The sequence below is a fragment of the Haematobia irritans genome, chromosome 3 (assembly GCF_050003625.1).
Source record: "Haematobia irritans isolate KBUSLIRL chromosome 3, ASM5000362v1, whole genome shotgun sequence".
NCBI lineage: Eukaryota > Metazoa > Arthropoda > Insecta > Diptera > Muscidae > Haematobia > Haematobia irritans.
This window is the reverse complement of record NC_134399.1, coordinates 45,346,532-45,354,911: the sequence shown is the minus strand read 5'-3', so window position 1 is coordinate 45,354,911 and position 8,380 is coordinate 45,346,532.

Sequence of the window (8,380 nt, the reverse complement as noted above, 5' to 3'; positions counted from 1 at the left end):
CTACACACACACACACCTTCAAAATGAGGGGTGTTCAGGTTTTTTAAATGCAAAATTGAAAGAAATACGTCAAGTTTATATTGACCAAATTTTGACCGTATCACCCTTTACAGATCATTCTTGGATCACGCATAGTGGGATTTTATTCAAGAATAAAAAAATTGACCTAATCCTTGATTCCACTTAAAACAAGTTCATTTTGGCTCAAATTAAGCGCTAATTGGGTTTAATATAAGCTTAGGAAAATGCCCCATTTATAATGGCTATAGGATTTGTTATTTCACAAAGCCGATACTGACTGAACATGAAGTAATTAATATATTGAACGGGAGATATGAGGATGGCTGGAAAAATTTAGTGCGATATTTGATATCAGCAATTAATTACAAAAATTTGATATTGTCAGAATATTCATAAATACTTTCAATTATAAATATTTTAGTTGTATACTTTGTATTTGTAACTTGGAACCAAAGCTTACATTTTAACCGCCGACTGACGACGCTTTAAGTCAAAGTCGTAATAACAAAATATTGAATTGAATTCATCAATAAAAGATTACCTACTACTACTACTACTACTACTACTACTACTACTACTACTACTACTACTACTACTACTACTACTACTACTACTACTACTATAAGCTTAAATGCATAATGGATTGAATCAAGTGTGGATTAGGATTAAATAGAGCTTCACGAGGCTTGAATCAAGCACTTCCCATACCCAGCAAAAAAATTTGGAAGTTCTTCCAAAGGCACAACTTTAAAAGCACTTCCAGAAGATGCACTCCCAATGATGTTCTTTATTTTAACTACCCAGGAAGTTCTTTTAATACAATTTTTTATAACTCGTTTTTTTCATACTTTTATTGGGTAATTTTAACTTTTTTTGTTTCAAATAGGTTAAAAACAGAGTAAGAATTCAAAAAATGGTACAAATCGATTAAATTTTGTCGAAAAATATGCTAAATCCCATCTGAAAAAATTGTGAATTTTTGAAAATATTTGAGGTCAAACGTTTCTGATAAGCTTTAGAATTCATTAAAAATTAAAAAAAAAAATGTAAAAATTATTTATTTGACAATATATCACAGAATTTTTTTAATTTACATCCAAACCATTGAATTCGGATCACATCTAAAGAAGTGATGCAAATTCATTTCAACGGCTGTTGAAATGGAGGACTTCCGCCCTATGACAAGCCCATGTTAAATTCATCGCTTCTGCGTCAATTTTGCACCACTTCCGGATCCAAAAAGAACATTTTCATTACTTTTTTGGCGACGCTTTTTTTGCTGGGTACTTAAATGAAGCACAAACACGATTGAAAAAAGTTAAGAATTCTGTACCTAATATTTTCGGGATTAAATTAAGAATTTTCTTCTTGGATGTAGAAACCCGTACTTACCGTACTTTTGACACCGCTACGGCTTGAATCAAGTAAACTTTTCTCTATTAATTTTTTGGGTGCAGAGGCAAATTTTTTACTCCGATTTACCTGAAATTTTGCACAGTGAGTAGAATTAACATTCTTAGCGTCCGCGGCAAGTTTGGTTGAAATCGGTTCAGATTTATATATAGCCCTTTTTATATGTTTTTTCCGATTTGGGCAAAAATATCCGCCTTGTCCTTGTAAAATCGTTACTACTAAGTCAAAAAACTGTGAAAATGACCCAAAATGTTTTATATCTCAAATACAAATCTATCGACCGATAACTCATGTACACGCAAAGAAGGAACATGATCACCCCAACCCTGTTCCAAGAGCAAAATGTTACTTTTCACAGAAAACATGTAGCATGTTTGTTGAAACCAGGCAGCGTTGCCAATTTAGCTTTTTTCCCGCTAGATTTGGCTTTTTTTGAAGACGTTTAGCGGGAAAAAAATGCATTTAGCTTATAGCTTTTTTTCTGGCTTTTTTTCATGACCCTTTTAGCTATTTTTGGCTTTTTTATTTTCGGCATGTTCCTATTGAAATATGGATAAAACTTCGTTTTTATCTAATTTCTACTTAAAGTCGAGTCTGAATTTGAAAATTTAAGTTTTCGTTAGCACGTTTTTAAAGCACTGTGATAGCTCATGAAGAAAAAGCTGAGAAAACGAATAAATTCAAATTTGACTCGGAATCAATACAAAAATCATTAGTGTACAAAATCTTTGGAACCGAACATAGAAATAATTAAGGAAATAAAGTTTTGAATGTGGTATTATTTTTTTTAACACCAAAAAAATGCAATAAAAAATTCGTAGTGATAGGATCAAAACAAATCTGCTATTAATGGGATGGATTTACATTTACGAAAATTGGACAACAGTAGGTTTGAGAAATTTTCGAATAAAAGTTATTCATTATAAACTTGCAAGACAGTTATAATGGGGTTTATTCTCTTGGGTAAAATTAGGAGAAGTGTACACGTTCACGAATTTATCATTAATTCAGTTAAAACGAAATATATAGATATTTTCTAATGCAGTCCTATGTGACATTTTCTAATGCAGTTCTATGTGACATGATTAACCAACTGACAATTGCAAGTTCACTGAGAAAAATGTTTTTACAAGGAAATATAAACGAAGGACTTCCAGTAAAAATTTGTGATAGTAATCAAAATGTATCGAGTACGCCAACAGAGCTAATATGACTTAGATTTTCTTACAGTCTCACAGAAATGGAATTAAATTGAATACAATTAAAATATTATGCTTTTTAAGTGAAATAAAGCCTTTACGTTTGTTAAATTTCAATCAAAAATGTGACTTTTGATACAAAAAAATTTAGCTTTTTTCTAGCTATTTTTTTAAATTTTTTAGCTTTTTTTGGCTAGTTTTTTGGACAAATCTAGCGGTTTTTGGTGAAACAATTCTGGCAACGCTGAAACCAGGGCTGTGGAGTCGGAGCCGGAGTCTGAAGATTTTGCTGGAGTCGGAGTCTGAGCAGGAGTCGTAGAAATTTTGCCCGGCGAAACAGACTTTGAAAAACACTTCCTATCTTTGTAACTAAAGAAATATTTCGATAAATTAGATTCCATTAGGGTTTTTATCGAACAACGAAAAACGAATTAATGGATTTCAGACCATTATTTATATAGTGAAATTTCACGGTGATATAAAAAGTAGGTTTTACTAGAATATGGGCTGAATTAATTGAATTGTATTGTCTATTTTTAACATATTAAAATATCGATTTTTGGCCCTTTATGTACTCTTGATAAAGGTACAATTTTAAGGTAATATAGCAGTAGAACCTAACGTTCTATATTTTTTTTTGACAGGCATGTTGAGTTCGAAGATGGGTCATACCGAACAACTTTGTGACATAGTACCTACATATAAACCCATCTTCCGATTTGTTTTAAGAAGTTTTTCCCAGTCTAAAATTTTCATAAAATTTGTCAGAAATTTAGAATTATTTGAGATCCATAAATAAATGCGGACATTTCCCGTCGGCCCAGATTTTGTATGTGGAGATAATTACTTGAGAAATCTCCATATACACCCGATGTCCTTGGAAGCTGTAATTTTAAATTAAACCTTTGCCAACGTGCCATCTGAGCCGGTCTTTTGGGAGAATGTTTGTTTCATCCAAGCCACTCGAAATTCTTTACATTAAATTAATGGCCTCTAATGTCCATAACTGATAGACCATTTATAAATCGATATATTACCATTTTATTTCTATAGAAACAATATTCGTAACTGTACAGCTATTCCTGTCATCTGTTTTTATACCCTCCATCATAGGATGGGGGTATATTAACTTTGTCATTCCGTTTGTAACACATCGAAATATTGCTCTAAGACCCCATAAAGTATATATATTCTGGGTCGTGGTGAAATTCTGAGTCGATCTAAGCATGTCCGTCCGTCCGTCCGTCCGTCCGTCTGTTGAAATCACGCTAACTTCCGAACGAAACAAGCTATCGACTTGAAACTTGGCACAAGTAGTTGTTATCGATGTAGGATGGTATTGAAAATGGGACATATCGGTTCACTTTTACGTATAGCCCCCATATAAAGGGACCCTCAGATTTGGCTTGTGGAGCCTCTAACAGAAGCATATTTCATCCGATCCGGCTGAAATTTGGTACATGGTGTTGGTATATGGTCTCTAACAATCATGCAAAAATTGGTCCATATCGGTCCATAATTATATATAGCCCCCATATAAACCGATCCCCAGATTTGGCTTGCGGAGCCTAAAAGGGAGGTAAATTTCATCCGATCCGGCTGAAATTTGGTACATGGTGTTGGTATATGGCCTCTAACAACCATGCAAAAATTGGTCCACATCGGTCCATAATTATATATAGCCCCCATATAAACCGATCCCCAGATTTGGCTTGCGGAGCCTCAAAGAGAAGAAAATTTCATCCGATCCGGCTGAAATTTGGTACATGATGTTGGTATATGGTCTCTAACAACCATGCAAAAATTGGTCCATATCGGTCCTTAATTATATATACCCCCCATATAAACCGATCCCCAGATTTGGCTTGTGGAGCCTCTAAGAGAAGCATATTTCATCCGATCCGGCTGAAATTTGGTACATGGTGTCGGTATATGGTCTCTAACAATCATGCAAAAATTGGTCCACATCGGTCCATAATTATATATAGCCCCCATATAAACCGATCCCCAGATTTGGCTTGCGGAGCCTAAAAGGGAGGTAAATTTCATCCGATCCGGCTGAAATTTGGTACATGATGTTGGTATATGGTCTCTAACAACCATGCAAAAATTGGTCCACATCGGTCCATAATTATATATAGACCCCATATAAACCGATCTCCAGATTTGGCTTGCGAAGCCTCAAAAAGAAGCAAATTTCATCCGATCCGCCTGAAATTTAGTACATGATATTGGTATATGGTCTCTAACAACCATGCAAAAATTGGTCCACATCGGTTCATAATTATATATAGCCCCCATATAAACCGATCCCCAGATTTGGCTTGCGAAGTCTCCAAGAGAAGCAAATTTCATCCAATCCGGTTGTAATTTGGAACATGGTGTTAGTATATGATCTTTAACAACCGTGCCAGAATTGGTCCATATCGGTCCATAATTATATATAGCCCCCATATAAAACGTTCTCCAGATTTGACCTCCGGAGCCTCTTCTTGGAGGAGCAAAATTCATCCGATCCGATTCAAATTAGGAACGTGGTGTTAGTATATGGTCGCTAACAACCATACCAAAATGGTTGCCACTAGAGCCAAAAATAATCTACCAAAATTTTATTTGTATAGAAAATTTTGTCAAAAATTTTATTTCTATAGAAAATTTTGTCAAAATTTTATTTCTAGAGAAAATTTTGTTAACATTTTATTCGGTTCATCATAAAATTTTCATCATTGTCAAAATTTTATTTCTATAGAAAATTTTGTTCAAATTTTATTCGGTTCATAATCATGGTTGCCACTCGAGCCAAAAATAATCTACCAAGATTTTATTTCTATAGAATATTTTGTCAAAAGTTTATTTCTATAGAAAATTTTGTTAAAATTTTAGTTCTGTAGAAATGTTTGTCAACATTTTCTTTCCATAGAAAATTTTGTCAAAATTTTTATTTCTATAGAAAATTTTGTTAGAATTTTATTTCTGTAGAAAATTTTGTCAAAATTTTATGTCTACTTTGTCAAACTGAATTATATACGTATTGGATCGATCTTTTTTGATTTAATATATACCACGTATGAACTTACATACAATTTAGAAGATGGTGTTAGGAGGTTTTAAGATACCTTGCCATCGGCAAGCGTTACCGCAACTTAAGTAATTCGATTGTGGATGGCAGTGTATAGAAGAAGTTTCTACTCAATCCATGATGGAGGGTACATAAGCTTCGGCCTGGCCGAACTTACGGCCGTATATACTTGTTATTTTTTATAAAATGCCTATATAGATTAATACCAGGATTTTACTTCTTAAACATCTGGAATCCTAATTATTCCTTGTTTTTATAAATACATATTATGGAGATTCTTGTATCTAAACATATTTTGATGTGGTCTCTATATTGTCTTGTGTCGTATTTTAATTTATTGGCCTGGCATTAAAATGTAGAGTTCTTTACATCCCAAAAATGCTGAGATTTGTCGTCGAGCCGTATAAAAATTTAAAATTAGGGTTCTTTAGGACATATAAACACATATGGCAAAATAGAATACTTATATCGGTCGATTTTTGGAAGACTACACCTTAAACTTACAATTAGAATATTGCTAAAATGAGATTTAGGTACATCACCTGGAGTCGACTCCGGAGTCGGAGTCGACGCTAATAAGAAATGCTGGAGTCGGAGTCGGAGCCGGAGTCGAGCAAAATTGACTCGACTCCACAGCCCTGGTTGAAACCACGTTATTTTCTCGGATATTATGTATCTGATATCGGAAAACATGTTATGTTTGACGAGAAAAGAATATTTTTGCTACAAAAATGCACATGGTCGCCGTGAAAAAATAACATGGTGCACTTGAAACATGTTTGAGGTGATCTTTAGATTTAGATTTAAATTGAATAATTTGAGTGCATAATATAGTCGGCCCCGCCCGACTTAAGACTTTTCTTACTTGTTAAAACTTGTTTGTTGTTATGGCAACAAACTAGATTTCATAGAATTTGGTCAAAATTTAAAGACGTAACAATTTTTTTCTAGTTGTATTTGTTGCATCTTTTACACTTCAAGTTTACACGCACAGAAAAAACATGTTTGAACATGGTTGCCGCATCCATTTAATCCTTATCTGGAGTAGGTAATTGTCGCGAAAACCATGTATTTTGTCTTTGTAAAAATAATTTTCGAGCGGAGAAAAATATATGTTGGCAATAACCATTTAAATGGTTCTCAAATGCGCAAACATGTTCTATTATTTAAATGATAGAATTTGAGACCATTACATGGTCGGGAAAATCATGTACATTAATTTTTTTACTTCTTTCCAGAGAAAACAATTTTATAGAGTTACGTATAGACATGTCTTGAACCAGTACATGGACATAAAGATCATGTACATTGTTTTCGTGACCATTTAATTTTTTTAATTTTTTGGAGCGAAAAGAATTTTATAAAAACATTGAGCATGTACACATGATTTTCATTTTGCGCGTCAGTCGTGTATTGATTGTTTCTTGGAATGGACGGAGAATACGGAATTACTGTGTTTTGTGTTAATTTATTTATTCAGAAGAGGCACGTGGTTTTATGTGAAGGAAAGTGTAATTGAAAAAAATGTACCTGTTTATACCCTTCACCACTACTGTGGTACAGGGTATAATAAGTTTAGTGGTCATAGACCCCTCTTTTAGTATACCGATCGGCATCGAATTAAATTCTGAGCCGATTTAGAGATGTCCGTCTGTCTGTATATGTAATTTTATGCACAAAGTACAGCTCGCAATTTAAGTCCGATCGTCCTCAAATTTGGCATAGGGCCGTTTCTTGCGATAGAGACAATCGCTATTGGTTTTGGAAAAAATCGGTTCAGATTTAGATATAGCTGCCATCGGTTCAGATTTAGATATAGCTGCCATATATATTTATCCCCGATTTGGTCATAGTTAGCGTGTTTATCAATCGATTTTCTTGAAATGTCGTACATCCAAATATTTTATGAATCTCGAAAATCTTGCAAAATATCAGCCAAATCGGTTCAGATTTAGATATAGCTCCCATATATATCTTTCGTCCGATTTAGACTCATATGACCAAAGAGGCCAAAGTTTACTACCGATATTCGTGAAATTTTGCACAGAGGGTAGAATTGACATTCTACCAATGCTTGGTAAATTTGATTGAAATACGATTAGTTGTGTTGGTAATTGTGCCAAATTTGGTTGAAATCGGTTCAGATTTAGATATGGCTCCCATATATATCTTCCGTCCGATTTGCACTCATATGACCAGGTGGGCCAAAGTTATACTCCCATTTACTAAAAATTTCGCATAGATAGCAGAATTATTATTCTAACTATACATGTCAAATTTAGTCAAAATCGGTTCAGATTATATATAGCTCCCATATATACGTACACCAGAGTTGGGGAAATATGGTAGACTGTTACACATTTTAGACCCATTTTCAATGGAAGTTTCCTCCAATTAACTGGATAGTGTTAGCCGATTTAAATTTTAATTCTAGAGCTTTTGTAGAAGTAAAAACAAAATTGTCTCATTTATATAGCTTCCAGCAAATGTGAAGTAGTTGAGACGGTAACACAAATTTTGGCATACATAGGGGTGAAGGGTATAATATGGTCGGCCCCGCCCGACTTTAGACTCTACTTACTTGTTTTTGTTCTGCATTTTGATATATGACATCATTTATTTTTATTTGCAGTTACATGATACCTGCGTTTTTTCATTTGCACGACGC